At 41.1% G+C, this 9949-nt stretch overlaps 1 pseudogene; it reads right to left on the minus strand.

Annotated features, from left to right (window-relative positions):
* Positions 1 to 350: 350 nt before the first annotated feature.
* Positions 351 to 1003, minus strand: LOC141815770 (anaphase-promoting complex subunit 8-like; annotated as a pseudogene).
* Between the last annotated feature and the right edge of the window lie 8946 nt (positions 1004 to 9949).

Consider the following 9949-nt stretch of genomic DNA (forward strand, 5'->3'; position numbering starts at 1 on the left):
ACTGGAATTTATTGTCTGATAGCGTCAGTAGGAATTTCAATTGCTTGAGTGAAATTGGTAACCAGAATCACAATTTATGCTCGAACTAAACAATTGGAGAAAATTAATGAAAAAAGATGCAGGGAACAAAGCATCACGTCAAGCTGACCTACTCTATAAAACCCACAAACTTCCACAGATGATTTTTAAAAAGTCGGGTTGACTCCTAATTGTCTTTTGTCCAAAAAGAGGGCGTCATCAAACGAAGAACGAGTTAACAATGGTTGTTGCATTTCATCAAACAATACGAGGAAGAGATAGTGAAAGCCTAATGAGCTGACTAACTAGCGCGATGGGAGTTAGAGCAAATCTTACCAAGTAGAGGGAATAGCAGCGGAAGAAAACGGCCTTCTTCCCAGTTTCATCTTTAAGAACGTGGACGGCTCGCCGGTACTCGTGGCAATCAAAATATGACTTGGCCAGGAGGTAGCGATCATTGCTACGGCCATCGAAGCCATCATCGGCAGGTACAGGCGTTGTGATATAAGATACGGCAGCTGAGGGCGTGGCAGCGGCCTCGGCTGATGCGGGGACTAATGAGACAGAGCGGACACAGCGGCGATAGAAGGAGGAGTCAGGGTGGAGGTGGGAGAGGGGGCGGACGGCGCTGGTTGAGGAGGTAGAGGGGGTAGTACTGGCACGGGCGGAGGCAGCTGTCGAGGAAGCGGACAGGGGAGCGTCCGACTCTACAAGGAGTTCCAACGCCCTACCGAGGAGAGGAAAAGGCGTTAGAGATTATAAATAGTATCGAGGAAACAAATAGGGGAATGAAAGAGAACCATTTGGCAGCAGAGTAGAGACCGCGGTCACTGAGTTGGCGGGCGGCGGATCGAAGCTCTACTCGGTAGTTCTCTTTGGAACTCATCCCGATCTCAAGTTTCACCGATTGCCTTTCAGCAGTCGTTGGGGCGGGGGCGGGGGCGGGGGCGGGGGCGGGCGGCGTGTAAGGGAAGATAAAAATCATGTGTTTAATTACGGTGTGTTTAATTTTGATTATGTAATTATTAAATAATTACATAATTAAAATTATAAAAAATAAAATATAATATTGAGTAATAAAATATATATATTATTATTATTAATGAGGATATATATAAATAAATTTAAATAATATTTTAAAATTTTTTATTATTTAAAAAAATAAAATAATTTTATTGTACTATAAATTACATCCATTTAAATTATCTCTAGATAAAAATTGATTGATTCAATTAAATAAAATTTTAATCAAAATATCTAAGTTTAAAAAATCTAATTTAACAAAAAATCCTTAGGGTCGATCACGAGCCCTCTCACACAACGCCTAATGCCCTCCTATCGCTTGTCGCCCAACTCCGACCAAATGCCCCCTCCTCGCAAAACACCGCTTGAGCCTTTCCGATGTTCGCTGCCACCTCTGGCCTCATTGAGCCTTCCCACACCATTTGCCACTCCACTTTTTGGCACCGCTTGCACCTCTAACTCAGTGAGTCTTACACACGAAGGAAAAATGACGACCAACGAAGATAACCCTAGAATAGAGAAAACCTCTAAAATCAAAAGTACATTTCGAATTCGATTTCTAGATTACTGATGTTTTGTGACATGGCGAAAATGTCGGGATAACCTATGAATGATTCATTACCTAAACCAACCAAGGGATTTGTTGATAACTTTAGATGGATAACCAAGGTTATCAACGATAACCTTTAACCAAATGCGCTCTTAAAGATTTCTCCTTTCTCGAAGTTTAATTTTATGAAAATATTTAGGGTGAGGGGGAAGAGATGAGAAAAGTTAGGATTATTTCATATAAAAAAACAAATTGTGACTCATCGTATCATATGTGGTAATTTCCTAAACCACGTAGATGGTTATGCAAATTACCCAAATCACATAGTTTGTTTTGGGATTGTCCATAGTCTCTTGTGGGTTCATTTCCCATTTTACCCTTTCCAAAAATCTCATGCGTGGTCGCATGATCATCTGAAGTAGGGATGGTTTAAATGATAGTCTAAGGCATCTCACCAAACCACTCATACATTTTCTCATAAAAAAATCTTGACATCATCTCCCACTTCATCGATGAAATCGAAAACCCTAATTTTCACTAGTGAAATCCACTTAAATCTATACTTTTACTTCATTGCCCCTCCTCCATTGAGTGTTCACTAATGCTTTCACTAGCCTCGCTCATGCCTTATCAAAGAAATCGAGAACGATAGCTCTGAACGCTTCACTGGCAATCGCGCGATCTCCCTCTAGTACAAGGCTCCCATCCCTTCACTTGTGTTTGTTCCCTAGAAGAATCAGGTCCAACTGAGGGTTGACCCCAAGGCTATAGAATCATTAATATTGGAAATGTTGAAGAACCTATCTTCTCAAGTGAAATTATTTTGATTATATATTTTCAAAAATTTTAAGAAAAATGTGTATATATATTTTAACTCAATTTTATAAAAGTTATGTGATTAAATTGGACTTTACCCGAAAACCTCTTGATCTTCTGCTGTATTCCTCTCCTCTTCTTGGGCATTGTGTGGGCAACGATCTACCAAGATATCTCCACCCAATTTGCTTTCCTTTCTTCCTTTCTTCCTTTTTCTTTCCTCTCTTCCTTTCCTCTCCAAGCCACCACCAACCAAAGCTTCTTCTCTTCCTCTCTTCCTCTCCTCTTCAAGCCGCCACCAACCAAAGAATGCTGAAGGTTAGGGGCGCCGACCCTAGGAGATAGAGAGGAGAAACAAGGTGGTGTTGGGCACCGGCCCTAGCAAAGGAGAAAGGGAGAAAGTGATGTCTTGGATGCGGCCTTAGGATGCAAGACAAGAAGGAGACAAGAGGTTTAATGGGGCACCGACCCCAAGGAATCAAGAAATAGATTAGATGATCTTGAGCCACCCCTTTCCCCTCCTTTTATAGGCTTGCATCCCCTTAGGAAGTTTAGGAAAAATTTAACCGAATTAATATAATTTTGTTGTATAACAAAATTATATAATTTTGTTGGATAACAAAATTTTAACTTTGTTGGTTAACAAAACTTAATAAAATTTTATTAGATAACAAAATTTAATAAAATTTTGTTGGATAACAAAATTAACATAATTCTACTTAGAATTAATCTGAATTCTATTAACTGAATTCTTAACAGAATTCTAAAGAGAATTCTTAACAGAGTTTTAACTGAATTCTTAACAGAATTCTAACATAATTCTAACAGAATCTCATGGGTGGATACCAGGGTTTTATCCAGAGGCTACAACAGGGACCTAGAGGAGGAATTGGTTTTGGTCTCCTGATGGGCTTGGGCTTCCTGTGTTTTCCCTGAACACCCAACTCAAGTCCATCAATAATAATCTATACCACTAAAGGGTTATTATTGAACTACCGCACCAATCCCATATTATAATATGGACTCCTTCTTATTATGAGTGCATTAATCTCCCTGTGTTTAAGATATCATATGTTCATTAAATAATTGAATTACTGACAACTCAATTAATTAACTTCTGAGTCCAAGAGTAGTACCACTCAACTTTATTATCATGCGAACTAAGTCCACCTGTAGGGTTTACATGATAATCTTTATGAGCTCCTCAAGAGGGCATCATCATCCTAAATATTAGGACACAGATTCCTTCTATAATTAATAATACACCATATATATAGCATTATCTTCCAACTCATCGGGCCTTTTGATTTAACGAATAAATCTTACCCTTTGATGAATTAAAGAAATACATACTAAGTATATGTGCTTGTTATTATATAAGGATTAAGAGCATGCACATCTATAATGATAAAGGTATAGTTCGATTCTATAGTCAGTATAAATCGAACGACCTCAAATGGTCCTGCTCAATACACACAAAGTGTACTAGTGTAATTTAATAGTCAAGATAAACTAATACTAATTACACTACAACCATTCTAATGGTTTGTCCCAGTCCATCTTGGTTGTGAGCTACTATTTATAATTTATAAGGAACTGATAACATGATCTTCTGTGTGACACCATACACCATATTATCTACAATATAAATTAAGTAAAAAACTATATTAACATAAAATGTAAACATTTGACCAAAGTGATTCTCATTTCAATATTATTGCAAAATAGATGTTTATACAAAAGCTAGGCTTATAGTATACATCCCAACAGCCTAACAGCAAATTCTTGGGGTCGAGGACCACAACTAAGCAGGAAGTCCAATAAGTCCGTAACTCAGGTAAATTCTTTCGAGAGGAGTGGGTCAGGACAGATTCCTGAAGTGAAACTGTAGGCGTCGATCTAGCCTAAGGTTTCACTGGAAACCTGAAGTTAAGACCAAGTAATAGTTCAAAGAACTGTTTTACAATCTATTACTTTATGATTTTAGGACTAAGTTGTAATGCAGATTGGAGAGACGAAGTCTTTGACTTCGGGCGACCCTATCCGAGATCCCAGTCGATCGGACGGTCTAGGCGATCAAATTGTGGAATCCAGGTGACCCAGGTTCAGATAAACTCAGCGAAACTTGAAGGCTATCCAGATCCTCCATGTTAGCACGGAGTCGACTGGAAGGGAGAGTCCAGTCGATCAAAAGCACCGAGTCAGCTGCGAAGATAGTGGATCAACGGTCTACATGGAGTCGCTTGAAATGCGAATCCAGGCGACTGAAATGTCCTATAAAAGAACTTCGAATAGAGGCTTTTGACATCAATTGGAAGTGATTGAGAGCCACCGAAGCCGCCTTCCGGAGCAAGAATCGACGATCCATCCATCCGTCTGGGATTACTCCATCACCTCCGTCCACCGTCAATGAGGAGATTACAAAGCGGAGAAGAAGACCTTCATTGATAAGTTTTACTTCCTTTTTTCGTCTTAGATTTTAGGATTTAAAATGTATTATTTCACATCTTCTTCGTGTTGTAATCTCTCCGTTATAGAGTAGTCCTCTAGATTCTAGGATGTAGGAGGAATCGGGTGTTATGGATGATTGTACATATGAATTTGTTATTTATCATGTTTAATGATATATGTGTGCATATTGCTTTATGGAATTGTGCCTTGTGCTTGTTTGATGATATGTCTATGAATGATATTGAGTCTATGAGGATAAGGATGAATTGTGGTTTTAAGGATTCTTAGGATCGTATGACTGGGGTGCATTATTAACCTTTAACCAGACCTTCCGAGGAAATCTTTTGGCTTTAATGAATTTTTATGAGGGATAACTAATGGTTATTGATTGTTAGGGAGAGGTTCTTAAATGGATACCCTGTGACAGGGGGTTGGACACTAGTAGTATGCTGAAGTGCTCGAGTGACAGCGGGAGAGCTATAACCAGGCTATCTGGGGTCATCTCAAACTGACAATCATAACGCTAGAACGCCATTGATTTTATTCTGAAGAAACTTAACGAGGTCTAATTGGATACATTGGTTAGAATCTCTGCAAATGTACATATATTGAGGAATGGTGAAGGATCCATAGTCAATCAAGCATAATCTCGAGGAATCCGAAGTCCTAGGATTGTTTCCTCAAATCTGTCATAGTTGATTTTTCTCTGTTTGAGGTTTTAGGAGCTCGACTACACTCTCCCTTCCCCACACCAACTCAACATACGTGATCTCTCCACTCTTATTGTATTAGTTTAGTGATCAATTCCATAGTCCCTATGGATTTGATATCTTTTTATTACTTGACGATATTCCGTATACTTGTGGAAAATACATCAGATACCAAAGTACATAACTCCTTATGTAGGAAATCGTAATGACTACAGGTCTAAGGACTATGTTGGGATCATCCCGGTGTAATACGCGTGAGATAACTGGCTATTTAACCGGGTAAATTAGGGTTAAATTGAGCTATTTTGATCCTAATGCTTGTCAATAAATTGTAGTTTTGGGCTGATAATTATCTTGGATGAAATTTATGCTTTCATTCTATTTTTCATGATTTTTAAGCAATTATGGATATTAATTTTGTGGTCTTTGATTTTTACAGGAAATTAGGATGAAAATAATAAATTTTGGAGGTCCAAATTGAATAAAATCAATTTTGGTTCGAGTTGGACTCAAATCGGATTCTAATTGACTCAACCAGGTTGAAAGATCAAAGTCAAATGGATTCAACCCGACCCAATTTCAACCCAATATAGCCTTGGTTCAATTAATCGGGTTCAGCCCAAAGCCAAGCCCAATTATAGCCAACCCACAATTAATCAGCTCAGCCCAAGATATAAAACCCAGTTCAATTCATCAATTTAAGCCAGTTCAAGCCACAGTTCACACACGCATTTAAAGGGCAAGCACCGGTTCGAAGCAAAGGGGGGCTCACTCGCGATTTTGGGAAGCTACAGTGCTTCCCAAATCATGAGCACTGTTCATCCTTCTCCTCGTCGCTGTCGTGATCCTGAGCCCTATCGCGTGCTCCGCCGCCCCCTTCCTCCTTCTGATCATCGCAAAGCAACGATGCAGCTACCTTCGATTGTCGAGCATCGACGCCGCTGAGGGTTTTCTCGTGAACTCTGGTAACATCTGTTGGGTCCAAAAGGATGTCTGTATCTCCACAATGACATGATATTGTCCACTTTGGGCCTAAGCCCTCATGACTTTGCTCTTGGGCTCTCCCCAAAAGGCCTCATACCAATGGAGATACTTTTCATCCCTTTAAACCCATGATCTTTCCCATGTGTTTTAGATGTGGGACTATGTTTGCACCCTTGCAACCCAACAATCCCCCCCTCAAACAAAGGACCACTGGAAGCTCCCCTACCATTTCTCATGGTTCGGCTGCCATTTCTCATGGTCCGACTGCCATGTCCCTCACGGTCCGGCTGCCATTTCTCATGGTCCGGTTACCATGTCCCTCATGGTCCGACTGCCATTTCTTATGGTCCGGCTGCCATGTCCCTCATGGTCCGGCTGCCATGTCCCTCATGGTCCGAGCCTCCCCTACTTCCTTTGTTTTTTAAGGTTCAACCCACATGGTTAGATTCAGATCATGGCTCATCCGGCGGTTAGTCCGGTGAAGAGCGGCCTCGCTCTGATACCAATTGTTGGGTCCAAAAGGATGTCCGTATCTCCACAATGGCATGATATTGTCCACTTTGGGCCTAAGCCCTCATGATTTTGCTCTTGGGCTCTCCCCAAAAGGCCTCATACCAATGGAGATACTTTTCATCCCTTTAAACCCATGATCTTTCCCATGTGTTTTAGATGTGGGACTATGTTTGCACCCTTGCAACCCAACAACATCTTCTTCCTCCGTCTGTCGTTTGGCTCTGCAGTTGTGAGGGTTCTCCAACGACGGCAGCTCAATTTTTTGCCTCCTCAGAAGCGTCAGAGTTTGCTAGTCCTGTCTGTGGTTCAGCAAGGCTCCATCGAACTCTGTTTGTGGTTTAGCAGAGGTTCGCCGGTCATCTTCGAAGCCACTGTCATCGAAAATGGGGCAAGGTAAGGGTTAGATTTCAATTCCTTTTCTTGAGGTTCTGTCTGTGGTTTCAGCAGGACATCAGACCAGCGTCTGAGGACCTGAGCCTTCGTCTTCTCCGTTATCGCCGTTGTGGGTGGTTGCTCCAGCACGCATCGCCGTCCCGTTGGTGCTCTCAACGGGAATAAGCTGAGTATTGTTCTGTGCCGATTTGAAGAGGGATGAACTCCACTTCTTTATTCACTGTCATCCATTTTCCTCTGTTTTGTTTAATCTTGCTTGCTGTTGGTTGTTCTGTATTTGCTTCACCTACGATACCAAACCACCCCCCCCCCCCCCCCACTTTTGTGAATAGATAATGCTTAACAATTTTACTCTAACCTGTAAATATCTAACCCTAATTCTAACCTTACTTCCTAACCGATCTCTAATGTTGACTTATTCTGTGTCACTGGTTGCTAGCTGATGAAATCAAATCTTGGATTAATTATTTCATTCGTAGATGAATTTGAATTCAAATTTTGTGACAACAAATAAGGAAATAAATTATATAAATAAAAATATTCCCACAAATAACACACACACACATCAACGTGTTTACACATTTCACAAACATGCGCAGCGGAAATGAAACAAATAATTAACAGTAATTATTACAACACATGCATGCATATAGGAAATAACAAGTGTACAAGGCATGACAGGAAATTAAAATTTTTTGAATAATAAATTATTCTACGTACACAATTAAAATTTACAGAGAATTAAATAATTCTGCGCGTACCTTTCCGATGACGTTTGAGCAGGATTGGTATCAATCGAGCGGTCCTCGTCGGAGTCCAGCCTCTACTAGTGATCCACGCCAAGCTCTCGTCTGGACGACTTCGGAAGCCACGAGTCACGTTATCATCTTCGATACTAACCGATGATCGATGATGATCGAATTGAGAGAAGTCTTATTTCAGAAATTACGCAATAACGTTTGTCGTGATCGTTCCGGGGCTTTCTTACTATCACTGAAAATCATATTTTCAGTGTAGTTTTCAGTGGTTAATCATTGACCGTTGATATAGGACAAATAATCAGAAACTTTTTCCGACAATGATGGAACAATCTCCGACAGTTGAAAATAATTTTTCAACAAACAAAGAATATAATCTTCTCTCCTCTCTCATGCGGCCAAATCAGAGAATACAATCTTCTCTCCTCTCCCATGCGCCCAAAAATGGAGGAACCAACAGCTTGTTTCTCTGGTCACCTTCTCCTTCTTTCTCGCATAGGCAGCTGAATCAGCCAGAGCAAGGCAGCCTGCCCATCAGAATCGGAACAGAGGTGTGATCGCTGGAGCAGAGGCAGTCGGCCAGCGGAGCAAAGGCGGCCGACCAGTAGAGTAGAGGTGATCGGCAAGGGTGGATCGCAGCACCCACGGCGAACAGTAAGCGGGTCATCTCCGTTCTAGCGATGAGATGGAGACGCACAGCGGGCAGAGAAGAAGAACAGGGCCGTCAGCTCCCTGATGTCTTCTTCCAGGAAGCCGACGATGGCAGTAGAGCAAGAAGAGAAAGGAGGAGAAAGATCACAGCAAGAAACTAGTGGGGTTCGACTTCTCCTCAGTCGGAGACGGTCTCCGATGTGCAACGACGGCGAATCAAGCCCTAATGGGCATCGGTGGCGATGAAACAGAGAGAAGTGCAGCGTTTCTCACGGTTTTCTGGTTCTTCCTCACGTCAGGAAACGGCGGCTCCTCACGTTTTCGGTGGCCTACTCGCTTTTCCGGCGACCACTCGGCGAACAGAACGGCGTTGGTCACGATCTTCTTTAAAGAAGATCGCAATCCACGAACCAAACCGGACTGTAGCAAGCCAAACCATGTTCAAAACTAAATCACTTGGTTCACTAACCAAACAACCTCTGATTTGACCCAAACCAGTTTTGTTCATTTCATCTTCTTAAGATAAAACTCTTCATCTCTTCCATTTTACCAAAATCTCTTCCATCATAAACCAAACTAAGTTGGTTCAATTCAGTTCAAAACTGAATCGTTTGGTTTACTAACTAAATGACCTTTGATTTGAACAAAATCAATTTTGTTCATTTTATCTTCGTAAGATGAATTCCATCATATTGTCCGTTGTTCGGTCCAATCAGACTTTATTTCTCTCATTCTGAGAATCCAATTCTCAAACTCGTTTTAAGTTCTTCGGAGAACTTGTAGTGCGTGTGATCCAATAGGTTCCCACTTATGTTGGCCGCCTGTAATTAACCATTAATTATGGAACGATCATGAGTGACACCTAGTAGTACATCATGATCCCCAATTGACTAGAAAATCAATGATTGATTCCAGAATAATTCTAAACCCTTCAGCAGCTCCAATTAAATGTGTCTCGTTCCTTTCACCGTCTTATACCCGCTTGTTTTAGGATATGGTCTATGTGTCGGTCCCCACTAGGCTGACTACGTCACACCTAGCCCAAGCTGCTTTCTTGTCATGTGGATTCAAGTTACTTGTAC

This window comes from Curcuma longa, unplaced genomic scaffold, assembly GCF_044706935.1.
Source record: "Curcuma longa cultivar G26 ecotype Majalengka, Jawa Barat unplaced genomic scaffold, ITB_CL_G26_1.1 contig_10108, whole genome shotgun sequence".
NCBI classification, from domain to species: domain Eukaryota; kingdom Viridiplantae; phylum Streptophyta; class Magnoliopsida; order Zingiberales; family Zingiberaceae; genus Curcuma; species Curcuma longa.